The sequence below is a fragment of the Anomaloglossus baeobatrachus genome, chromosome 3 (assembly GCF_048569485.1).
Source record: "Anomaloglossus baeobatrachus isolate aAnoBae1 chromosome 3, aAnoBae1.hap1, whole genome shotgun sequence".
NCBI classification, from domain to species: Eukaryota; Metazoa; Chordata; class Amphibia; order Anura; family Aromobatidae; genus Anomaloglossus; species Anomaloglossus baeobatrachus.
The window spans coordinates 200275305-200300197 of record NC_134355.1 but is presented as its reverse complement, the minus strand read 5'-3'; positions in this window follow the sequence as shown (position 1 = coordinate 200300197).

The following is a 24893-nucleotide window of genomic DNA, read 5'->3' as shown; positions in this document are numbered from 1 at the left end:
AGAGAGCAAGAAAGGAGAGAGAGAAATGAGAAAAGAAAGGAAAGAGAGAAAGGAGAGAGAGAAAGGAGAGAAAGAGAGAGAGAAAGAGAGAAAGAAAGGGGAGAGCGAAAGGAGAGAGAGAAAGGAGAGAGAGAAAGGAGAGAGATAAAGGAGATAGAGAAAGGAGAGAGAGAAAGGAGAGAGAAATGAGAGAAAGAAAGGAGAGAGAGAAAGGAGAGAAAGAAAGGAGAGAGAGAAAGGAGAGAAAAAAAGGAGAGAAAGAAAGGAGAGAGAGAAAGGAGAGAAAGAAAGGAGAGAGAGAGAGAGAGAAAGGAGAGAGAAAGGAGAGAGAGAAAGAGAGAGAAAGAGAGAAAGAAAGAAAGGAGAGAGAGAAAGGAGAGAGAGAAAGGAGAAAGAGAGAGAAAGGAGAGAGAGAAAGAAATGAGAGAGAGAAAGGAGAGAGAGAAAGAAGAGAGAGAGAGAAAGAAAAGAGAAGAGAAAGAGGAGAAAGAAGAGAAAGAAGACAAAGAAGACAAAGAAGAGAAAGAAGAGAAAGAAATGAGTGAAATGAGAGAAAGAAAGGAGAGAGAGAAAGGAGAGAGAGAGAAAGAAAGAGAGAGAATGAAAGGAGACAGCGAAAGGAGAGAGAAAAAAAGGAGAGAGAGAAAGGAGAGAGAGAGAAAGAGAGAGCAAGAAAGGAGTGATAGAGAAAGGAGAGAGAGAGAGAAAGAAAGGAGAGCGAGAAAGGAGAGAGAGAAAGGAGAGAGAGAAAGGAGATAGAAAGAGAGAAAGAAAGAAAAGAGAGAGAGAAAGGAGAAAGAGAGAGAAAGGAGAGAGAGAAAGAAATGAGAGAGAGAAAGGAGAGAGAGAAAGAAGAGAGAGAAAGAGAGAAAGAAAAGAGAAGAGAAAGAGGAGAAAGAAGAGAAAGAAGAGAAAGAAGACAAAGAAGAGAAAGAAGAGAAAGAAGAGAAAGAAAGGAGAGAAAGGAGAGAAAGAAAGGAGAGAGAGAAAGGAGAGAGAGAAAGAGAGAAGGAAAGGAGAGAGAGAAAGAAAGGAGTGAGAGAAAGGAGTGAGAGAAAGGAGAGAGAAAGAAAGGAGCGAGAAAGGAGAGAGAGAAAGGAGAGAGAAAGAGAGAGAGAAAGAAGAGAGAGAGAGAAAGGAGAAAGAGAGAGAAAGGAGAGAGAGAAAGAAATGAGAGAGAGAAAGGAGAGAGAGAAAGAAGAGAGAGAAAGAGAGAAAGAAAAGAGAAGAGAAAGAGGAGAAAGAAGAGAACGAAGACAAAGAAGACAAAGAAGAGAAAGAAGAGAAAGAAGAGAAAGAAAGGAGAGAAAGGAGAGAAAGAAAGGAGAGAGAGAAAGGAGAGAGAGAAAGAGAGAAGGAAAGGAGAGAGAGAAAGAAAGGAGTGAGAGAAAGGAGTGAGAGAAAGGAGAGAGAAAGAAAGGAGAGAGAAAGGAGAGAGAAAGGAGAGAGAGAAAGAGAGAGAGCAAGAAAGGAGAGATAGAGAAAGGAGAGAAAAAGAAAGGAGAGAGAGAAAGGAGAGAGAGAAAGGAGAGAAAGAAAAGAGAGAGAGAAAGGAGAGAAAGAAAGGAGAGAGAAAGGAGAGAGAGAAAGGAGAAAGACAAAGGAGAGAGAGAAAGAAGGGAAAGAGAGAAAGAAAGGAGAGAAATAAAGGAGAGAGGGAAAGGAGAGAGAAAGGAGAGAAAGAAAGGAGAGCGAGAAAGGAGAGAAAGAAAGGAGAGAGAGAAAGGAGAGAGAGAGAAAGGAGAGAAAGAAAGGAGAGAGAGAAAGGAGAGAAAGAACGGAGAGAGAGAAAGGAGAGAGAAAGGAGATAGAGAGAAAGTAGAGAGAAAGAAAGGAGAGAGAAAGTAAAGAAAGGAGAGAGAGAAAGAAAAGAGCGACAGAAAGAGAGAAATAAAAGAGAGAAGAGAAAGAAGAGAAATAAGAGAAAGAAGAGAAAGAAAGGAGAGAAAGAAAGGAGAGAGAAAGGAGAGAGAGAGAAAGAGAGAGAGAAAGGAGAGAGAGAAAGGAGAGAGAGAAAGAGAGAGAGCAAGAAAGGAGAGATAGAGAAAGGAGAGAGAAAGAAAGGAGAGAGAGAAAAGAGAGAGAGAAAGGAGAGAAAGAAAGGAGAGAGAAAGGAGAGAGAGAAAGGAGAAAGACAAAGGAGAGAGAGAAAGAAGGGAAATAGAGAAAGGAAGGAGAGAAATAAAGGAGAGAGGGAAAGGAGAGAGAGAAAGAGAGAAGGAAAGGAGAGAGAGAAAGAAAGGAGTGAGAGAAAGGAGTGAGAGAAAGGAGAGAGAAAGAAAGGAGAGAGAAAGGAGAGAGAAAGGAGAGAGAGAAAGAGAGAGAGCAAGAAAGGAGAGATAGAGAAAGGAGAGAAAAAGAAAGGAGAGAGAGAAAGGAGAGAGAGAAAGGAGAGAAAGAAAAGAGAGAGAGAAAGGAGAGAAAGAAAGGAGAGAGAAAGGAGAGAGAGAAAGGAGAAAGACAAAGGAGAGAGAGAAAGAAGGGAAAGAGAGAAAGAAAGGAGAGAAATAAAGGAGAGAGGGAAAGGAGAGAGAAAGGAGAGAAAGAAAGGAGAGCGAGAAAGGAGAGAAAGAAAGGAGAGAGAGAAAGGAGAGAGAGAGAAAGGAGAGAAAGAAAGGAGAGAGAGAAAGGAGAGAAAGAACGGAGAGAGAGAAAGGAGAGAGAAAGGAGATAGAGAGAAAGTAGAGAGAAAGAAAGGAGAGAGAAAGTAAAGAAAGGAGAGAGAGAAAGAAAAGAGCGACAGAAAGAGAGAAATAAAAGAGAGAAGAGAAAGAAGAGAAAGAAGAGAAAGAAAGGAGAGAAAGAAAGGAGAGAGAAAGGAGAGAGAGAGAAAGAGAGAGAGAAAGGAGAGAGAGAAAGGAGAGAGAGAAAGAGAGAGAGCAAGAAAGGAGAGATAGAGAAAGGAGAGAGAAAGAAAGGAGAGAGAGAAAAGAGAGAGAGAAAGGAGAGAAAGAAAGGAGAGAGAAAGGAGAGAGAGAAAGGAGAAAGACAAAGGAGAGAGAGAAAGAAGGGAAATAGAGAAAGAAAGGAGAGAAATAAAGGAGAGAGGGAAAGGAGAGAGAAAGGAGAGAAAGAAAGGAGAGCGAGAAAGGAGAGAAAGAAAGGAGAGAGAGAAAGGAGAGAGAGAAAGGAGAGAAAGAAAGGAGAGAGAGAAAGGAGAGAAAGAAAGGAGAGAGAGAAAGGAGAGAGAAAGGAGATAGAGAGAAAGAAGAGAGAAAGAAAGGAGAGAGAAAGTAAAGAAAGGAGAGAGAGAAAGAAGAGAGCGACAGAAAGAGAGAAATAAAAGAGAGAAGAGAAAGAAGAGAAATAAGAGAAAGAAGAGAAAGAAAGGAGAGAAAGGAGAAAAAGAAAGGAGAGAGAAAGGAGAGAAAGAAAGGAGAGAGAGAAAGGAGAGAGAGAGAAAGGAAAGAAAGAAAGGAGAGAGAGAAAGGAGAGAGAGAAAGGAGAGAGAAAGAAAAGAAAGCAAGGAGAGAGAGAAAGGAGAGAGAGACAAAGAAGAGAAAGAGAAAGAGAGAGAAAAGAGAGAAAGAGAGAAGAGAGAGAGAAAGGAGAGAGAAAGAAGAGAGTGACAGAAAGAGAGAAAGAGAAGAAAGAAGAGAAAGAAGAGAAATAAAGGAGAGAAAGAAAGGAGAGAGAGAAAGGAGAGAAAGAAAGGAGAGAGATAAAGGAGAGAAAGGAGAGAAAGCAAGGAGAGAGAGAAAGGAGAGAGAGAGAGAGAAAGGAGAGAAAGAGAGAGAGAAAAAAGAGAGCAAGAAAGGAGAGAGAGAAAGGAGAAAAGAAAGGAGAGAGAGAAAGGAGAGAGAGAAAGAGAGAGAGCAAGAAAGGAGAGATAGAGAAAGGAGAGAGAAAGAAAGGAGAGAGAGAAAGGAGAGAGAGAAAGGAGAGAGAGAGAAAAGAGAGAGAAAGGAGAGAAAGAAAGGAGAGAGAAAGGAGAGAGAGAAAGAAGGGAAAGAGAGAAAGAAAGGAGAGAAATAAAGGAGAGAGGGAAAGGAGAGAAAGAAAGGAGAGAGAGAAAGGAAAGAAAGAAAGGAGAGAGAGAAAGGAGAGAGAGAAAGGAGAGAGAAAGAAAAGAAAGCAAGGAAAGAGAGAAAGGAGAGAGAGACAAAAAAGAGAAAGAGAAAGAGAGAGAAAAGAGAGAAAGAGAGAAGAGAGAGAGAGAAAGGAGAGAGAAAGAAGAGAGTGACAGAAAGAGAGAAAGAGAAGAAAGAAGAGAAAGAAGAGAAAGAAAGGAGAGAAAGAAAGGAGAGAGATAAAGGAGAGAAAGGAGAGAAAGCAAGGAGAGAGAGAAAGGAGAGAGAGAGAGAAAGGAGAGAAAGAGAGAGAAAAAAGAGAGCAAGAAAGGAGAGAGAGAAAGGAGAAAAGAAAGGAGAGAGAGAAAGGAGAGAGAGAAAGGAGAGAAAGAGAGAGAGAAAGAGAGAAAGAAAGGAGAGAGCGAAAGGAGAGAGAGAAAGAAGAGAGAATAAGTAGAGAGAGAAAGGAGAGAGAGAAAGGAGAGAGAGAAAGGAGAGAGAAATGAGAGAAAGAAAGGAGAGAGAGAAAGGAGAGAAAAAAAGGAGAGAGAGAGAAAGGAGAGAGAAAGGAGAGAGAGAAAGAGAGAGAAAGAGAGAGAAAGAAAGAAAGGAGAGAGAGAAAGGAGAGAGAGAAAGGAGAAAGAGAGAGAAAGGAGAGAGAGAAAGAAATGAGATAGAGAAAGGAGAGAGATAAAGAAGAACAAGAGAGAAAGAAAAGAGAAGAGAAAGAGGAGAAAGAAAAGAAAGAAGACAAAGAAGACAAAGAAGAGAAAGAAGAGAAAGAAGAGAAAGAAACGAGAGAAACGAGAGAAAGAAAGGAGAGAGAGAAAGGAGAGAGAAAGGAGAGAGAGAGAAAGAGAGAAAGAAAGAGAGAGAATGAAAGGAGAGAGAAAAAAAGGAGAGAGAAAGGAGAGAGAGAGAAAGAGAGAGCAAGAAAGGAGTGATAGAAAATGGAGAGAGAGAGAAAGAAAGGAGAGCGAGAAAGGAGAGAGAGAAAGGAGAGAGAGAAAGGAGAGAGAAAGAGAAAGAGAAAGAAAGAAAAGAGAGAGAGAAAGGAGAAAGAGAGAGAAAGGAGAGAGAGAAAGAAATGAGAGAGAAAGGAGAGAGAGAAAGAAGAGAGAGAAAGAGAGAAAGAAAAGAGAAGAGAAAGAGGAGAAAGAAGAGAAAGAAGACAAAGACGACAAAGAAGAGAAAGAAGAGCAAGAAAGGAGAGAAAGGAGAGAAAGAAAGGAGAGAGAAAGGAGAGAGAGAAAGGAGAAAGAGAAAGGAGAGAGAGAAAGAAGGGGGAGAGAGAATGAAAGGAGAGAAATAAAGGAGAGAGGGAAAGGAGAGAGAAAGGAGAGAAAGAAAGGAGAGCGAGAAAGGAGAGAAAGAAAGGAGAGAGAGAAAGGAGAGAGAGAGAAAGGAGAGAAAGAAAGGAGAGAGAAAGGAGAGAAAGAAAGGAGAGAGAGAAAGGAGAGAGAAAGGAGATAGAGAGAAAGAAGAGAGAAAGAAAGGAGAGAGAAAGTAAAGAAAGGAGAGAGAGAAAGAAGAAAGCGACAGAAAGAGAGAAAGAAAAGAGAGAAGAGAAAGAAGAGAAATAAGAGAAAGAAGAGAAAGAAAGGAGAGAAAGGAGAAAAAGAAAGGAGAGAGAGAAAGGAGAGAAAGAAAAGAGAGAGAGAAAGGAGAGAGAGAGAAAGGAAAGAAAGGAGAGAGAGAAAGGAGAGAGAGAAAGGAGAGAGAGAAAGAAAAGAAAGCAAAGAGAGAGAGAAAGGAGAGAGAGACAAAGAAGAGAAAGAGAAAGAGAGAGAAAAGAGAGAAAGAGAGAAGAGAGAGAGAAAGGAAAGAGAAAGAAGAGAGCGACAGAAAGAGAGAAAGAGAAGAAAGAAGAGAAAGAAGAGAAAGAAGGGAGAGAAAGAAAGGAGAGAGAGAAAGGAGAGAAAGAAAGGAGAGAGATAAAGGAGAGAAAGGAGAGAAAGCAAGGAGAGAGAGAAAGGAGAGAAAGAGAGAGAAAGGAGAGAAAGAAAGGAGAGCGAGAAAGGAAAGAGAGAAAGGAGAGAGAGAAAGGAGAGAAAGAGAGAGAGAAAGAGAGAAAGAAAGGGGAGAGCAAAAGGAGAGAGAGAAAGGAGAGAGAGAAAGGAGAGAGAGAAAGGAGATAGAGAAAGGAGAGAGAGAAAGGAGAGAGAAATGAGAGAAGGAAAGGAGAGAGAAAAAGGAGAGAAAGAAAGGAGAGAGAGAAAGGAGAGAAAAAAAGGAGAGAAAGAAAGGAGAGAGAGAAAGGAGAGAAAGAAAGGAGAGAGAGAGAAAGGAGAGAGAAAGGAGAGAGAAAGAGAGAGAAAGAGAAAAAGAAAGAAAGGAGAGAGAGAAAGGAGAGAGAGAAAGGAGAAAGAGAGAGAAAGGAGAGAGAGAAAAAAATGAGAGAGAGAAAGGAGAGAGAGAAAGAAGAGAGAGAGAGAAAGAAAAGAGAAGAGAAAGAGGAGAAAGAAGAGAAAGAAGACAAAGAAGACAAAGAAGAGAAAGAAATGAGTGAAATGAGAGAAAGAAAGGAGAGAGAGAAAGGAGAGAGAAAGGAGAGAGAGAGAAAGAAAGAGAGAGAATGAAAGGAGACAGCGAAAGGAGAGAGAAAAAAAGGAGAGGGAGAAAGGAGAGAGAGAAAGAGAGAGCAAGAAAGGAGTGATAGAGAAAGGAGAGAGAGAGAGAAAGAAAGGAGAGCGAGAAAGGAGAGAGAGAAATAATAGGATTATCGCCTTCCTCACCCAGGGTGACGTCCTCAGCAGAAGCCAAGCTGGGTTCATGCCAAACCACCGCACCACGGACCACATTTACACCCTGCAAAGCCTCATCAAGACCCACGTCCACGACAAAAAACAGGGGAAAATATTTGCATGTTTCGTGGACTTCAAAAAGGCCTTTGACTCAGTGTGGCACCCAGGCCTGTTCCTGAAACTCCTGGAGAGCGGAATAGGTGGCAGGACCTACGACGTGATCAAGAGCTCATACACTGAGAACCGGTGCAGCGTGAAGGTGAACGGAAAGAGGACGGCTTTCTTCCGACAGGGCCGTGGGGTCAGACAGGGCTGCAGCCTGAGTCCAACTCTATTCAACATCTATATAAATGGACTAGCAACAGCTCTAGAGTCCTCCCCCACTCCAGGCCTCAGTCTGCATGACCGAGAGGTGAAGTTCCTGCTGTACGCAGATGACCTCCTGCTACTCTCCCCAACTGAAAGAGGCCTCCAAGATAGCCTGGCAGTACTGGAAACATTCAGCACCACATGGGCGCTTCCCATCAACCAAAAGAAGACCAAAGTCATGGTGTTTCAGAAGAGGAACCAGAACAAAATAAACACTCCCTCCTTCACATTAAATGGCTCCACGCTGGAGAACACCAGCAGCTACATCTACCTCGGTCTGGAGCTAAGCAATAACGGGAGCCTCAAGCAAGCAGCAGAAGCCCTGAAAGGAAAAGCATGCAGAACCTTCTATGCCATCAGAAGACAACTGTACCACCTCAAACCACCTGTGAGAGTCTGGCTCAAGATATTTGACAGCGTCATCACCCCTATACTGCTATATGGCAGCGAGGTATGGGGCCCAGTGACCTACCCAGACCACACAAAGTGGGATTCCAGCCCTACCGAAGTCTTCCACATGGAGTTCTGTAAATATCTCCTCCAAGTCCATCGCAGCACCTCAAACATAGCCTGTAGGGCAGAGCTGGGCCGATTCCCCTTATGGTTCACTATACACAAGAGGGCGCTATCACACCAGGCACACACACAGAACAGCAACCCCAGCTCCTACCATCATAAAGCCCTGCTGAGCCGGAGCCCAGAGCAAGCCAGGAACCCCGGCAGCCAGTCCAGCCAAAGTCAGCAACACCCCCTGACAAAAGCCCAAATAAAAGAGATCTCAGAGAGCTGCAAGATGCAATACATAGAGGACTGGAAGAGTGAATTAGAGAACTCCCAGAAACTCAACATCTACCGGTCACTGCGGAGGGACTACACTCTGGCCCCATATCTGGAAAGGCTACGCCACCCCAAAGACAGGCAGACTCTGAGCCTGTACAGACTGAGTGCCCACAGCCTAGAGGTGGAAACAGGGCGGCACCGACAGACATACAAGCCGCGAGAGAACAGACTGTGCCAGCACTGCCAGCAGGGGGCTCTGGAGGACGAGACGCATTTCCTACTGCACTGTGACAAATACTCAGCAGTGAGGGGCTCCCACTTCCAGAAATTTACCACCCATAGCCCGGGCTTTCCATCCATGGATGAGGACATGAAACTCCGCTTCCTACTGGGGGAAGAGGAATCAATGGTGGAGATCGCCGCCCAATATGTCACCACATGTCATAAGCTGAGGGGAACCTAAGACCCCTAAATGGACTGTCAGAGCCCAAATTGTGCCCCCCAACTCCCCATAACCCTGATCCCCTCCCACCACACTTACTGTATTTCTCCTGCTTTGGCAACACTAATTGTATTTTGGTCCTGCCAATAAAGCATATTTGAATTTGAATTTGAATTTGAATTTGAAAGGAGAGAGAGAAAGGAGATAGAAAGAGAGAGAGAAAGAAAGAAAAGAGAGAGAGAAAGGAGAAAGAGAGAGAAAGGAGAGAGAGAAAGAAATGAGAGAGAGAAAGGAGAGAGAGAAAGAAGAGAGAGAAAGAGAGAAAGAAAAGAGAAGAGAAAGAGGAGAAAGAAGAGAAAGAAGAGAAAGAAGACAAATAAGAGAAAGAAGAGAAAGAAAGGAGAGAAAAGAGAGAAAGAAAGGAGAGAGAGAAAGGAGAGAGAGAAAGAGAGAAGGAAAGGAGAGAGAGAAAGAAAGGAGTGAGAGAAAGGAGTGAGAGAAAGGAGAGAGAAAGAAAGGAGCGAGAAAGGAGAGAGAGAAAGGAGAGAGAAAGAGAGAGAGAAAGAAAGAAAAGAGAGAGAGAAAGGAGAAAGAGAGAGAAAGGAGAGAGAGAAAGAAATGAGAGAGAGAAAGGAAAGAGAGAAAGAAGAGAGAGAAAGAGAGAAAGAAAAGAGAAGAGAAAGAGGAGAAAGAAGAGAAAGAAGACAAAGAAGACAAAGAAGAGAAAGAAGAGAAAGAAGAGAAATAAAGGAGAGAAAGGAGAGAAAGAAAGGAGAGAGAGAAAGGAGAGAGAGAAAGAGAGAAGGAAAGGAGAGAGAGAAAGAAAGGAGTGAGAGAAAGGAGTGAGAGAAAGGAGAGAGAAAGAGAGAGAGAAAGAAAGAAAAGAGAGAGAGAAAGGAGAAAGAGAGAGAAAGGAGAGAGAGAAAGAAATGAGAGAGAGAAAGGAAAGAGAGAAAGAAGAGAGAGAAAGAGAGAAAGAAAAGAGAAAGAGGAGAAAGAAGAGAAAGAAGACAAAGAAGACAAAGAAGAGAAAGAAGAGAAATAAAGGAGAGAAAGGAGAGAAAGAAAGGAGAGAGAGAAAGGAGAGAGAGAAAGAGAGAAGGAAAGGAGAGAGAGAAAGAAAGGAGTGAGAGAAAGGAGTGAGAGAAAGGAGAGAGAGAAAGAGAGAGAGCAAGAAAGGAGAGATAGAGAAAGGAGAGAAAAAGAAAGGAGAGAGAGAAAGGAGAGAGAGAAAGGAGAGAAAGAAAAGAGAGAGAGAAAGGAGAGAAAGAAAGGAGAGAGAAAGGAGAGAGAGAAAGGAGAAAGACAAAGGAGAGAGAGAAAGAAGGGAAAGAGAGAAAGAAAGGAGAGAAATAAAGGAGAGAGGGAAAGGAGAGAGAAAGGAGAGAAAGAAAGGAGAGCGAGAAAGGAGAGAAAGAAAGGAGAGAGAGAAAGGAGAGAGAGAGAAAGGAGAGAAAGAAAGGAGAGAGAGAAAGGAGAGAAAGAAAGGAGAGAGAGAAAGGAGAGAGAAAGGAGATAGAGAGAAAGAAGAGAGAAAGAAAGGAGAGAGAAAGTAAAGAAAGGAGAGAGAGAAAGAAGAGAGCGACAGAAAGAGAGAAATAAAAGAGAGAAGAGAAAGAAGAGAAATAAGAGAAAGAAGAGAAAGAAAGGAGAGAAAGGAGAAAAAGAAAGGAGAGAGAGAAAGGAGAGAAAGAAAGGAGAGAGAGAAAGGAGAGAGAGAGAAAGGAAAGAAAGAAAGGAGAGAGAGAAAGGAGAGAGAGAAAGGAGAGAGAAAGAAAAGAAAGCAAGGAGAGAGAGAAAGGGGAGAGAGACAAAGAAGAGAAAGAGAAAGAGAGAGAAAAGAGAGAAAGAGAGAAGAGAGAGAGAAAGGAGAGAGAAAGAAGAGAGTGACAGAAAGAGAGAAAGAGAAGAAAGAAGAGAAAGAAGAGAAAGAAAGGAGAGAAAGAAAGGAGAGAGAGAAAGGAGAGAAAGAAAGGAGAGAGATAAAGGAGAGAAAGGAGAGAAAGCAAGGAGAGAGAGAAAGGAGAGAGAGAGAGAAAGGAGAGAAAGAGAGAGAAAAAAGAGAGCAAGAAAGGAGAGAGAGAAAGGAGAAAAGAAAGGAGAGAGAGAAAGGAGAGAGAGAAAGAGAGAGAGCAAGAAAGGAGAGATACAGAAAGGAGAGAGAAAGAAAGGAGAGAGAGAAAGAAGAGAGAATAAGTAGAGAGAGAAAGGAGAGAAAGAGAAAAGAGAGAGAAAGGAGAGAAAGAAAGGAAAGAGAAAGGAGAGAGAAAAAGAAGGGAAAGAGAGAAAGAAAGGAGAGAAAAAAAGGAGAGAGGGAAAGGAGAGAAAGAAAGGAGAGAGAGAAAGGAGAGAGAGAAAGGAGAGAAAGAAAGGAGAGAGAAAAAGGAGAGAAAGAAAGGAGAGAGAGAAAGGAGAGAGAAAGGAGATAGAGAGAAAGAAGAGAGAAAGAAAGGAGAGAGAAAGTAAAGAAAGGAGAGAGAGAAAGAAGAGAGCGACAGAAAGAGAGAAAAGAGAGAAGAGAAAGAAGAGAAATAAGAGAAAGAAGAGAAAGAAAGGAGAGAAAGGAGAAAAAGAAAGGAGAGAGAGAAAGGAGAGAAAGAAAGGAGAGAGAGAAAGGAGAGAAAGAGAAAGGAAAGAAAGAAAGGAGAGAGAGAAAGGAGAGAGAGAAAGGAGAGAGAAAGAAAAGAAAGCAAGGAGAGAGAGAAAGGAGAGAGAGACAAAGAAGAGAAAGAGAAAGAGAGAGAAAAGAGAGAAAGAGAAAAGAGAGAGAAAGGAGAGAGAAAGAAGAGAGTGACAGAAAGAGAGAAAGAAAAGAAAGAAGAGAAAGAAGAGAAAGAAAGGAGAGAAAGAAAGGAGAGAGATAAAGGAGAGAAAGGAGAGAAAGCAAGGAGAGAGAGAAAGGAGAGAAAGAGAGAGAGAAAAAAGAGAGCAAGAAAGGAGAGAGAGAAAGGAGAAAAGAAAGGAGAGAGAGAAAGGAGAGAGAGAAAGGAGAGAAAGAGAGAGAGAAAGAGAGAAAGAAAGGAGAGAGCGAAAGGAGAGAGAGAAAGAAGAGAGAATAAGTAGAGAGAGAAAGGAGAGAGAGAAAGGAGAGAGAGAAAGGAGAGAAAGAAAGGAGAGAGAGAAAGGAGAGAAAAAAAGGAGAGAGAGAGAAAGGAGAGAGAAAGGAGAGAGAGAAAGAGAGAGAAAGAGAGAGAAAGAAAGAAAGGAGAGAGAGAAAGGAGAGAGAGAAAGGAGAAAGAGAGAGAGGAGAGAGAGAAAGAAATGAGAGAGAGAAAGGAGAGAGATAAAGAAGAGAAAGAGAGAAAGAAAAGAGAAGAGAAAGAGGAGAAAGAAAAGAAAGAAGACAAAGAAGACAAAGAAGAGAAAGAAGAGAAAGAAATGAGAGAAACAAGAGAAAGAAAGGAGAGAGAGAAAGGAGAGAGAAAGGAGAGAGAGAGAAAGAGAGAAAGAAAGAGAGAGAATGAAAAGAGAGAGCGAAAGGAGAGAGAAAAAAAGGAGAGAGAGAAAGGAGAGAGAGCAAGAAAGGAGTGATAGAGAAAGGAGAGAGAGAGAAAGAAAGGAGAGCGAGAAAGGAGAGAGAGAAAGGAGAGAGAGAAAGGAGAGAGAAAGAGAGAGAGAAAGAAAGAAAAGAGAGAGAGAAAGGAGAAAGAGAGAGAAAGGAGAGAGAGAAAGAAATGAGAGAGAGAAAGGAGAGAGAGAAAGAAGAGAGAGAAAGAGAGAAAGAAAAGAGAAGAGAAAGAGGAGAAAGAAGAGAAAGAAGACAAAGAAGAGAAAGAAGAGAAAGAAAGGAGAGAAAGGAGAGAAAGGAGAGAAAGAAAGGAGAGAGAGAAAGGAGAGAGAGAAAGAGAGAAAAAAAGGAGAGAGAGAGAGAGAAAGAAAGGAGTGAGAGAAAAGACTGAGAGAAAGGAGAGAGAGAAAGGAGAGAGAAAGAAAGGAGAGAGAAAGAAAGGAGAGAGAGAAAGGAAAGAGAGAAAGAAGGGAAAGAGAATGAAAAGAGACAACAGAAAGAGGAGAAAGAAGAGAAAGAAGAGAAAGAAGAGAAAGAAAGGAGAGAAAGAAAGGAGAGAGAAAGGAGAGAGAGAAAGAGAGAGAGAAAGGAGAGAGAGAAAGGAGAGAGAGAAAGAGAGAGAGCAAGAAAGGAGAGATAGAGAAAGGAGAGAGAGAAAGAAAGGAGAGAGAGAAAGGAGAGAGAGAAAGGAGAGAAAGAAAAGAGAGAGAGAAAGGAGAGAAAGAAAGGAGAGAGAAAAGAGAGAGAGAAAGGACAAAGAGAAAGGAGAGAGAGAAAGAAGGGAGAGAGAGAAAGAAAGGAGAGAAATAAAGGAGAGCGAGAAAGGAGAGAAAGAAAGGAGAGAGAGAAAGGAGAGAGAGAGTAAGGAGAGAAAGAAAGAAGAGAGAGAAAGGAGAGAGAGAAAGGAGATAGAGAGAAAGAAGGGAGAAAGAAAGGAGAGAGAAAGTAAAGAAAGGAGAGAGAAAAAGAAGAGAGCGACAGAAAGAGAGAAAGAAAAGAGAGAAGAGAAAGAAGAGAAATAAGAGAAAGAAGAGAAAGAAAGGAGAGAAAGGAGAAAAAGAAAGGAGAGAGAGAGAAAGGAGAGAAAGAAAGGAGAGAGAAAAAGGAGAGAGAGAGAAAGGAAAGAAAGAAAGGAGAGAGAAAGGAGAGAGAGAAAGGAGAGAGAGAAAGAAAACAAAGCAAGGAGAGAGAGAAAGGAGAGAGAGACAAAGAAGAGAAAGAGAAAGAGAGAGAAAAGAGAGAAAGAGAGGAGAGAGAGAGAAAGGAGAGAGAAAGAAGAGAGCGACAGAAAGAGAGAAAGAGAAGAAAGAAGAAAAAGAAGAGAAAGAAAGGAGAGAAAGAAAGGAGAGAGTAAGGAGAGAGAGAAAGGAGAGAGATAAAGGAGAGAAAGGAGAGAAAGCAAGGAGAGAGAGAAAGGAGAGAGAGAGAAAGGAGAGAAAGAGAAAGAGAGAGAAAAGAGAGCAAGAAAGGAGAGAGAGAAAGGAGAAAAGAAAGGAGAGAGAGAAAAGAGAGAGAGAAAGGAGAGAAAGAGAGAGAGAGAAAGAGTGAAAGAAAGGAGAGAGCGAAAGGAGAGAGAGAAAGGAGAGAGAAAGGAGAGAGAAATGAGAGAAAGAAAGGAGAGAGAAAGGAGAGAAAGAAAGGAGAGAGAGAAAGGAGAGAAAAAAAAGGAGAGAAAGAAAGGAGAGAGAGAAAGGAGAGAAAGAAAGGAGAGAGAGAGAGAAAGGAGAGAGAAAGGAGAGAGAAAGGAGAAAGAGAAAGAGAGAGAAAGAGAGAGAAAGAAAGAAAGGAGAAAGAGAAAGGAGAGAGAGAAAGGAGAAAGAGAGAGAAAGGAGAGAGAGAAAGAAATGAGAGAGAGAAAGGAGAGAGAGAAAGAAGAGAGAGAGAAAGACAAGAGAAGAGAAAGAGGAGAAAGAAGAGAAAGAAGACAAAGAAGACAAAGAAGAGAAAGAAGAGTAAGAAATGAGAGAAAAGAGAGAAAGAAAGGAGAGAGAGAAAGGAGAGAGAGAAAGGAGAGAGAGAGAAAGAGAGAAAGAAAGAGAGAGAATGAAAGGAGAGAGCGAAAGGAGAGAGAAAAATAGGAGAGAGAGAAAGGAGAGAGAGAAAGGAGAGAGAGAGAAAGAGAGAGCAAGAAAGGAGAGATAGAGAAAGGAGAGAGAGAAAGAAAGGAGAGTGAGAAAGGAGAGAGAGAAAGGAGAGAAAGAAAAGAGAGAGAATGGAGAGAAAGAAAGGAGAGAGAAAGGAGAGAGAGAGAAAGGAGAGAAAGAAAGGAGAGAGAGAAAGTAGAGAAAGAAAGGAGAGAGAGAAAGGAGAGAGAAAGGAGATAGAGAGAAAGAAGAGAGAAAGAAAGGAGAGAGAAAGAAAGTAGAGAAAGGAGAGAGAGAAAGAAGAGAGCGACAGAAAGAGAGAAAGAAAAGAGAGAAGAGAAAGAAGAGAAATAAGAGAAAGAAGAGAAAGAAAGGAGAGCCAGAAAGGAGAGAAAGAAAGGAGAGAGAGAAAGGAGAGAGAGAAAGGAAAGAAAGAAAGGAAAGAGAGTAAGGAGAGAGAGAAAGAAAAGAAAGCAAGGAGAGAGAGAAAGGAGAGAGACAAAGAAGAGAAAGAGAAAGAGAAAGAAAGGAGAGAGAGAAAGGAGAGAGAGAAAAGAGAGAAAGAGAGAAGAGAGAGAAAGGAGAGAGAAAGGAGAGAGCGACAGAAAGAGAGAAAGAGAAGAAAGAAGAGAAAGAGGAGAAAGAAGAGAAAGAAGAGAAAGAAAGGCGAGAAAGAAAGGAGAGAGAAAGGAGAGAAAGAAAGGAGAGAGATAAAGGAGAGAAAGCAAGGAGAGAGAGAAAGGAGAGAGAGAGAGAAAGGAGAGAAAGAGAGAGAAAAGAGAGCAAGAAAGGAGAGAGAGAAAGGAGAAAAGAAAGTAGAGAGAGAAAGGAGAGAGAGAAAGGAGAGAAAGAGAGAGAGAAAGAGAGAAAGAAAGGAGAGTGCGAAAGGAGAGAGAGAGAAAGGAGAGAGAGAAAGGAGAGGGATAAAGGAGAGAGAGAAAGGAGAGAAAGCAAGGAGAGAGAGAAAGGAGAGTAAGAGAAAGAGAGAGAAAAGAGAGAAAAAAAGGAGAGAGAGAAAGGAGAAAAGAAAGGAGAGAGAAAGGAGAGAGAAAGGAGAGAAAGAGAGAAAGAAAGAGAGAGAAAGAAAGAGAGAGAAAGAAAGGAGAGAGCGAAAGGAGAGAGAAAGGAGGGAGAGAAAGGAGAGAGAAAGAGAGAGAGAAAGAAAGAAAGAAAGGAGAGAGAGAAAGGAGAAAGAGAGAGAAAGGAGAGAGAGAAAGAAAAGAGAAGAGAAAGAGGAGAAAGAAGAGAAAGAAGACAAAGACAAAGAAGAGAAAGATGAGAAATAAGAGAAAGAAGAGAAAGAAAGGAGAGAAAGGAGAGAAAGAAAGGAGAGAGAGAAAGGAGAGAGAGAAAGAGAGAAAGAAAGGAGAGAGAGAAAGGAGTGAGAAAGAAAGGAGAGAGAAAGAAAGGAGAGAGAGAAAGGTAAGAGAGAGAAAGAAGAGAGAGAGAAAGAGAATGAAAAGAGACAACAGAAAGAGGAGAAAGAATAGAAAGAAGAGAAAGAAAGGAGAGAAAGAAAGGAGAGAGAAAGGAGAGAGAGAGAAAAAGAGAGAGAAAGGAGAGAGAGAAAGAGAGAGAGCAAGAAAGGCGAGATAGAGAAAGGAGAGAGAGAAAGAAAGGAGAGAGAGAAAGGAGAGAGAGAAAGGAGAGAAAGAAAAGAGAGAGAGAAAGGAGAGAAAGAAAGGAGAGAGAAAGGAGAGAGAGAAAGGAGAAAGAGAAAGGAGAGAGAAAGAAGAGAGCGACAGAAAGAGAGAAAGAAAAGAGAGAAGAGAAAGAAGAGAAATAAGAGAAAGAAGAGAAAGAAAGGAGAGAAAGGAGAGAAAGAAAATAGAGAGAGAAAGGAGAGAAAGAAAGGAGAGAGAGAAAGGAGAGAGAGAGAGAGGAAAGAAAGAAAGGAGAGAGAGAAAGGAGAGAGAGAAAGAAAAGAAAGCAAGGAGAGAGAGAAAGGAGAGAGAGACAAAGAAGAGAAAGAGAGAAAAGAGAGAAAGAGAGAAGAGAGAGAGAGAAAGAAGAGAGCGACAGAAAGAGAGAAAGAGAAGAAAGAAGAGAAAGAGGAGAAAGAAGAGAAAGAAGAGAAAAAAGAGAAAGAACGGAGAGAAAGAAAGGAGAGAGAGAAAGGAGAGAGAGAAAGTAGAGAAAGAAAGGAGAGAGAGAAAGGAGAGAGAAAGGAGATAGAGAGAAAGAAGAGAGAAAGAAAGGAGAGAGAAAGAAAGTAGAGAAAGGAGAGAGAGAAAGAAGAGAGCGACAGAAAGAGAGAAAGAAAAGAGAGAAGAGAAAGAAGAGAAATAAGAGAAAGAAGAGAAAGAAAGGAGAGCCAGAAAGGAGAGAAAGAAAGGAGAGAGAGAAAGGAGAGAGAGAAAGGAAAGAAAGAAAGGAAAGAGAGTAAGGAGAGAGAGAAAGAAAAGAAAGCAAGGAGAGAGAGAAAGGAGAGAGAGACAAAGAAGAGAAAGAGAGAGAGAAAGAAAGGAGAGAGAGAAAGGAGAGAGAGAAAAGAGAGAAAGAGAGAAGAGAGAGAAAGGAGAGAGAAAGGAGAGAGCGACAGAAAGAGAGAAAGAGAAGAAAGAAGAGAAAGAGGAGAAAGAAGAGAAAGAAGAGAAAGAAAGGCGAGAAAGAAAGGAGAGAGAAAGGAGAGAAAGAAAGGAGAGAGATAAAGGAGAGAAAGCAAGGAGAGAGAGAAAGGAGAGAGAGAGAGAGAGAAAGGAGAGAAAGAGAAAGAGAGAGAAAAGAGAGCAAGAAAGGAGAGAGAGAAAGGAGAAAAGAAAGGAGAGAGAGAAAGGAGAGAGAGAAAGGAGAGAAAGAGAGAGAGAAAGAGAGAAAGAAAGGAGAGTGCGAAAGGAGAGAGAGAGAAAGGAGAGAGAGAAAGGAGAGGGATAAAGGAGAGAGAGAAAGGAGAGAAAGCAAGGAGAGAGAGAAAGGAGAGTAAGAGAAAGAGAGAGAAAAGAGAGAAAAAAAGGAGAGAGAGAAAGGAGAAAAGAAAGGAGAGAGAAAGGAGAGAGAAAGGAGAGAAAGAGAGAAAGAAAGAGAGAGAAAGAAAGAGAGAGAAAGAAAGGAGAGAGCGAAAGGAGAGAGAAAGGAGGGAGAGAAAGGAGAGAGAAAGAGAGAGAGAAAGAAAGAAAGGAGAGAGAGAAAGGAGAAAGAGAGAGAAAGGAGAGAGAGAAAGAAATGAGAGAGTGAAAGGAGAGAGAAAGAAGAGAGAGAAAGAAAAGAGAAGAGAAAGAGGAGAAAGAAGAGAAAGAAGACAAAGACAAAGAAGAGAAAGATGAGAAATAAGAGAAAGAAGAGAAAGAAAGGAGAGAAAGGAGAGAAAGAAAGGAGAGAGAGAAAGGAGAGAGAGAAAGAGAGAAAGAAAGGAGAGAGAGAAAGGAGTGAGAAAGAAAGGAGAGAGAAAGAAAGGAGAGAGAGAAAGGTAAGAGAGAGAAAGAAGAGAGAGAGAAAGAGAATGAAAAGAGACAACAGAAAGAGGAGAAAGAATAGAAAGAAGAGAAAGAAAGGAGAGAAAGAAAGGAGAGAGAAAGGAGAGAGAGAGAAAAAGAGAGAGAAAGGAGAGAGAGAAAGAGAGAGAGCAAGAAAGGCGAGATAGAGAAAGGAGAGAGAGAAAGAAAGGAGAGAGAGAAAGGAGAGAGAGAAAGGAGAGAAAGAAAAGAGAGAGAGAAAGGAGAGAAAGGAGAGAGAAAGGAGAGAGAGAAAGGAGAAAGAGAAAGGAGAGAGAAAGAAGAGAGCGACAGAAAGAGAGAAAGAAAAGAGAGAAGAGAAAGAAGAGAAATAAGAGAAAGAAGAGAAAGAAAGGAGAGAAAGGAGAGAAAGAAAATAGAGAGAGAAAGGAGAGAAAGAAAGGAGAGAGAGAAAGGAGAGAGAGAGAGAGGAAAGAAAGAAAGGAGAGAGAGAAAGGAGAGAGAGAAAGAAAAGAAAGCAAGGAGAGAGAGAAAGGAGAGAGAGAGACAAAGAAGAGAAAGAGAGAAAAGAGAGAAAGAGAGAAGAGAGAGAGAGAAAGGAGAGAGAAAGAAGAGAGCGACAGAAAGAGAGAAAGAGAAGAAAGAAGAGAAAGAAGAGAAAGAAGAGAAAAAAGAGAAAGAACGGAGAGAAAGAAAGGAGAGAGAGAAAGGAGGGAAAGAAAGGAGAGAGATAAAGGAGAGAAAGGAGAGAAAGCAAGGAGAGAGAGAAAGGAGAGAGAGAAAGGAGAGAAAGAGAAAGAGAGAGAAAAGAGAGCAAGAAAGGAGAGAGAGAAAGGAGAAAAGAAAGGAGAGAGAGAAAGGAGAGAGAGAAAGGAGAGAAAGAGAGAGAGAAAGAGAGAAACAAAGGAGAGAGCGAAAGGAGAGAGAGAGAAAGGAGAGAGAGACAGAAGAGAGAGAAAGGAGAGAAAGAAAGGAGAGAGAGAAAGGAGAGAAAGAAAGGAGAGAGAGAAAGGAGAGAATGAAAGGAGAGAAAGAAAGGAGAGAGAGAAAGGAGAGAGAGAGAAAGGTGAGAGAAAGGAGAGAGAGAAAGAGTGAGAAAGAGAGAGAAAGAAAGAAAGGAGAGAGAGAAAGGAGAGAGAGAAAGGAGAAAGAGAGAGAAAGGAGAGAGAAAGAAATAAGAGAGAGAAAGGAGAGAGAGAAAGAAGAGAGAGAAAGAGAGAAAGAAGAGAAAGAAGACAAAGAAGACAAAGAAGAGAAAGAAATGAGAGAAACAAGAGAAAGAAAGGAGAGAGAGAAAGGAGAGAGAGAAAGAGAGAAAGAAAGGAGAGAGAGAAAGAAAGGAGTGAGAGAAAGGAGAAAGAGAAAGGAGAGAGAAAGAAAGGAGAGAGAAAGAAAAGAGAGAGAGTAAGGAGAGAGAGAGAAAGAAGAGAGAGAAAGAGAATGAAAAGAGACAACAAAAAGAGGAGAAAGAAGAGAAAGAAGAGAAAAAAAGGAGAGAAAGAAAGGAGAGAGAAAGGAGAGAGACAAAGAGAGAAAGAAAGAGAGAGAAAGAAAGAGAGAGAAAGAAAGGAGAGAGCGAAAGGAGAGAGAAAGGAGAGAGAGAAAGGAGAGAGAGAGAAAGAGAGAGAGCAAGAAAGGAGAGACAGAGAAAGGATAGAGAGAGAAAGAAAGGAGAGATAAAGGAGAGAGAGAAAGGAGAAAGAGAAAGGAGAGAAAGAAAAGGGAGAGAGAATGGAGAGAAAGAAAGGAGAGAGAAAGGAGAGAGAAAGGAGGGAGAGAAAGGAGAGAGAAAGGGAGAGAGAGAAAGAGAGATAGAGAAATAAAGGAGAGAGAGAGAAAGAAAGGAGAAAGAGAAAGGAGAGAGAGAAAGAAGAGAGAGAGAAAGAGAGAAAGAAAAGAGAGAAGAGAAAGAGGAGAAAGAAGAGAAAGAAAGGAGAGAAAGGAGAGAAAGAAAGGAGAGAAAGAAAGGAGAGAAAGAAAGGAGAGAGGGAAAGGAGAGAGAAAGGAGAGAAAGAAAGGAGAGAGAGAAAGGAGAGAAAGAAAGGAGAGAGAGAAAGGAGAGAGAGAGAGAAAGGAGAGAAAGAAAGGAGAGAGAGAAAAGAGAGAAAGAAAGGAGAGAAAGAAAGGAGAGAGAGAAAAGAGAGAAAGAAAGGAGAGAGAGAAAGGAGAGAGAAAGGAGAGAAAGAAAGGAGAGAGAAAGGAGAGAAAGAAAGGAGAGAGAAAGGAGAGAGAAAGAGAGAGAGAAAAAGAAAGGAGAGAGAGAAAGTAGAGAGATAGAGAGAGAGAGAGAGCTAACAGCTAATGTCTGGCTCCTCCCCTCAGTGCATAATTAAATTATAATTATCAATATATTATAAATATAATTTAAAAATAAAAATAAAAAAAAATCTTTAGCAGGTCTAGAACTCACGACCTTATGTTCCTTAGGTTAGCACTTTATCCACTCAGCTATTGCTGCTAATATGAATAGGCAGATTTTGTAATCTTGAAGTCTGGAGTGCTGAAGTCTCAGATGACCACGTAATTCACTTGATTGCTATGTGGAGTTCATACAGAGCACTTGTGTTCTGTAGCAGAGATGACAGTGTCGTGTGGATTACGTCGGACCTGGAGGGGTATTGGAGGATTTTAATAAAATGGTTAAACTGTGTTTTTTTGTCTTTTATTCCAAATAAAGGATTTTTCACAGTGAATGTTTATTTAATTTCACTTTATAAATAGATAATAATTATAATTTAAAATTAAAAATAAAAAAAAAAAAATTCTTTACCAGGACCAGAACTCCCAACATTACGCTTCTTAGGCAGGCGCTTTATCCACCTGTCTAGTGCCACTAATGATATAGTTAGGCAGATTTGATAATCTTGAAGTCTGCAGTGCTGTCTGAAGTCTCTGCTAACCGCGTGAGTCACTTCATTGCTAGGGTGCCACTACACCTTCAGGGAGCAGAGCTGACTTTGTCATGTCGATTACTTCAGACCTGGAGGGGTATTTTTGGGATTAATAAAGGGGTGGACCAGGGTGATTTCTGTCTTTTATTCCAAATAAAGGATTTTTCGCGGTGTGTGTTTCTTTAACTTTCAGTTTAATCATGAAACGTATCTCGGGGAGACGCCTGGCATGATTAAATTCATTATTACCTCGACTGCCACCGCACCAGGGAAATTCGTGATGAGCTGGGTAAAGTCCCCCGGGACTGTTGCACCCAATGGAGGTGGCTGCTGGGTGATTTTGTTAGGTTGGTGGGCTCCTGATAATGTGGTGCTCTCCATCCTGACAATACCAGCCTCCAGCCGTGTGGCTTTATCCTGGCTGGTATCAAATATGAGGGAAACCGCATTTTTTTTTTATTTATTTGTTTATTTTACTGCGCGATATAGACCCGCCCGCCGGTGGCTGTGATTGGTTTCAGTGAGACAGCTGTCACTCAGCTTGGGGACGTGTATGACTGCAACCAACCATAAGCGCCAGTGGGCGGGGAAAGCACGGAAAAACTTATTGACTAATGAAGCGGCAGCCATTTTCTAAAGAGGAAAAGACGCCGCAGATTTGTGACAGACGTGGAGCGAGGCGCCCGTGATCGGTGAGTAGGAAAGGGAGAGGGATTGTGCTGGCGATGCAGGACATATGCAGATAGCAACGTGTGCACATAGCCTAACTGTGAAAAGCCACGTTTTTGGTGCTTGAACCATTCTCAAACATAACTTGAACTGTCGAGCTTTTAGCAAAAAGCTCGAGTTCGATCTCGAGCACCTCCCAAAATCACTCGAACATGAAATTGGCGAACCTCAAACCTCGAACATCACTCATCTCTAATTGAGACGCACTTGTAAATATGATAACTATATATTCATAGTAGAGAGTATAGGTAAAAAGGAAAATTTTGGGATATATTTTCATTGTTTATTTCTTACAGTACTACTATATATTCCAGTCCCCCCCAGACAGTTCTTACTTCCCATTTTAGCTATTATATGATGAAGACTCAGGAAAGGTCAAAACAGAAAATTTGATGCTGTAAACTACTTGCCTAGGTCTCTAATGTGGCCAAGGGCGGAAGTCGTAGGCAAGGTACTTGTCTTCCACGCCCCGCCATGCTACATGAAAATGGGGGTCCAGGATGGGTGTGTGTGTCATGGTTGTTAACTTGGCAATATGCCTCTGTAGACCGCATGCTGCCATTGGAAATGGCAGGCCAGGACCGGATGGTAGAGGGAGACTAAAGTCCAAAAATATACTTTCCTTTACTTAACATTAACTTGATAAGAAATATGTACATCAGATAGAAGTCAAAATACTTGAGAAATGTTTCATTTTGAGCATACACATGTGAGGCCCCCACTGTAGAGGGTATGTCAGTATGACTCCTTATTGCTACTAACAAAGTCCATTCTTGGCGTGTCACAGACTCTTGGCTATAATACACAGTATAGGGGAACTCGTGTCTCCATATGGAGACCATGTTGCTTGTTTCTAAGATCCCATTCCTTTCCTTCTATTTAATTCTTGTTAACCCTTTCACCACCACATAATTTTCGCTCTCTTTTTTGTTTTTTCCCCCTTCTTCCAAGATACATAACGGTTTTTTTCCATCATTATAGCCATATGAGGGCTTGTTTTTTTGCAAGATGAGTTGTATTTCTGAAAGACACCATTCATCATTTAAAATGTTGAAAAAATCCAAGTGCAATGAAATTGCAAAAAAAAGTGCAATTCCACAATGTTTTTTTTTAATTTTTTTATTTCCCATGTTAACTATATAGAAAAACTGACCTGGGAATATGATTTCCCAGGTCAGTCAGTTCGACGTCGGAGAAACCAAGCATGTATAGTTGTTTTTTTTTTTATTTCAGTGGTCACAAAAAATTCAAAAATTTGTCAAAAAAATAAATGCGCTTTCGGTGCCATTTTCCAAGACCCATAGTGTTCTCATTTTAGGGGATATGTGCTGAGATTTTTATTTGTACCATTTTGATGTAGATGTAATATTTTGATTGCCTGTTATTGCATTTTAATGCAATGGAGACGCAAGAACAAAAAGCGTAATTCTGACGTTTAGTCTTCTTTTCTCACTATGCTCTTTATCGATCAGATGAATTTATTTTATATACTGCTCAAAAAAATAAAGGGAACACTAAAATACCATTTTGTTGTTTAGGTGTTTACTTTATTTTTTTGAGCAGTATATTTCGATATATTGGGCATTTTTTTATTGATTACTTTCAATTTGGCAAATATGGATTTGGAGTTGTGTTTTTTTCTATTTTTTCATTTTTTTAAAACTTTTTTTTAAACACTTTTTACTTAAGGAACTTCAACCTGTGATTGTCTGATCACTTGTGCTGTACAGGGAAGTGCATATATATATATATATATATATACAGTTAGGTCCAGAAATATTTGGACAGTGACACAAGTTTTGTTATTTTAGCTGTTTACAAAAACATGTTCAGAAATACAATTATATATATATAATATGGGCTGAAAGTGCACACTCCCAACTGCAATATGAGAGTTTTCACATCCAAATCTGAGAAAAGGTTTAGGAATCATAGCTCTGTAATGCATAGCCTCCTCTTTTTCAAGGGACCAAAAGTAATTGGACAAGGGACTGTAAGGGCTGCAATTAACTATGAAGGCGTCTCCCTCGTTAACCTGTAATCAATGAAGTAGTTAAAAGGTCTGGGGTTGATTACAGGTGTGTGGTTTTGCATTTGGAAGCTGTTGCTGTGACCAGACAACATGCGGTCTAAGGAACTCTCAATTGAGGTGAAGCAGAACATCCTGAGGCTGAAAAAAAAGAAAAAATCCATCAGAGAGATAGCAGACATGCTTGGAGTAGCAAAATCAACAGTCGGGTACATTCTGAGAAAAAAGGAATTGACTGGTGAGCTTGGGAACTCAAAAAGGCCTGGGCGTCCACGGATGACAACAGTGGTGGATGATCGACGCATACTTTCTTTGGTGAAGAAGAACCCGTTCACAACATCAACTGAAGTCCAGAACACTCTCAGTGAAGTAGGTGTATCTGTCTCTAAGTCAACAGTAAAGAGAAGACTCCATGAAAGTAAATACAAAGGGTTCACATCTAGATGCAAACCATTCATCAATTCCAAAAATAGACAGGCCAGAGTTAAATTTGCTGAAAAACACCTCATGAAGCCAGCTCAGTTCTGGAAAAGTATTCTATGGACAGATGAGACAAAGATCAACCTGTACCAGAATGATGGGAAGAAAAAAGTTTGGAGAAGAAAGGGAACGGCACATGATCCAAGGCACACCACATCCTCTGTAAAACATGGCGGAGGCAACGTGATGGCATGGGCATGCATGGCTTTCAATGGCACTGGGTCACTTGTGTTTATTGATGACATAACAGCAAACAATAGTAGCCGGATGAATTCTGAAGTGTACCAGGATATACTTTCAGCCCAGATTCAGCCAAATGCCGCAAAGTTGATCGGATGGCGCTTCATAGTACAGATGAACAATGACCCCAAGCATACAGCCAAAGCTACCCAGGAGTTCATGAGTGCAAAAAAGTGGAACATTCTGCAATGGCCAAGTCAATCACCAGATCTTAACCCAATTGAGCATGCATTTCACTTGCTCAAATCCAGACTTAAGACGGAAAGACCCACAAACAAGCAAGACCTGAAGGCTGCGGCTGTAAAGGCCTGGCAAAGCATTAAGAAGGAGGAAACCCAGCGTTTGGTGATGTCCATGGGTTCCAGACTTAAGGCAGTGATTGCCTCCAAAGGATTCACAACAAAATATTGAAAATAAAAATATTTTGTTTGGGTTTGGTTTATTTGTCCAATTACTTTTGACCTCCTAAAATGTGGAGTGTTTGTAAAGAAATGTGTACAATTCCTACAATTTCTATCAGATATTTCTGTTCAAACCTTCAAATTAAACGTTACAATCTGCACTTGAATTCTGTTGCAGAGATTTCATTTCAAATCCAATGTGGTGGCATGCAGAGCCCAACTCGCGAAAATTGTGTCACTGTCCAAATATTTCTGGACCTAACTGTATATATATATATATATATATATATATATATATATATATATATATATATATATATATATATATATATTTATTTTTTTTTCTCTTGTTGTTATGGGAGATTCTCTATATTAAATCTAGTATCCTTCCTGTTTGGTTCTGAAGTGGTTACTGTCTGCTTCTGCTGACCAGCAGCCTCCTCATTATTCCTCCTCAGGTGTTTCTGGTTGGTAACCACTCCCAACTCCCATATATACTTGCTGCTCTGTAGCTTAGGGCCTGGTTACTATGTCATGCTGCATGCGTGGTGTGCACGTTAAGACAAAACAACGGACTGACGTGCAACGAAAAAACACCTAAACAAGACAACAGACAAAAGGTGGAACACTGGGGGCACAATAACAATGGTGCGCTATAATACGAGAGAAGGAAGGTGGTCACCTCCTGCACTAGCCTGAAACTGTCACCTGCACTCTTAACCAGTCGCTATACAGGTTCTTTCAACCTGTCACCGAGCAGGAATACCTAAAAATCCTGTGACTACCCTACTGAA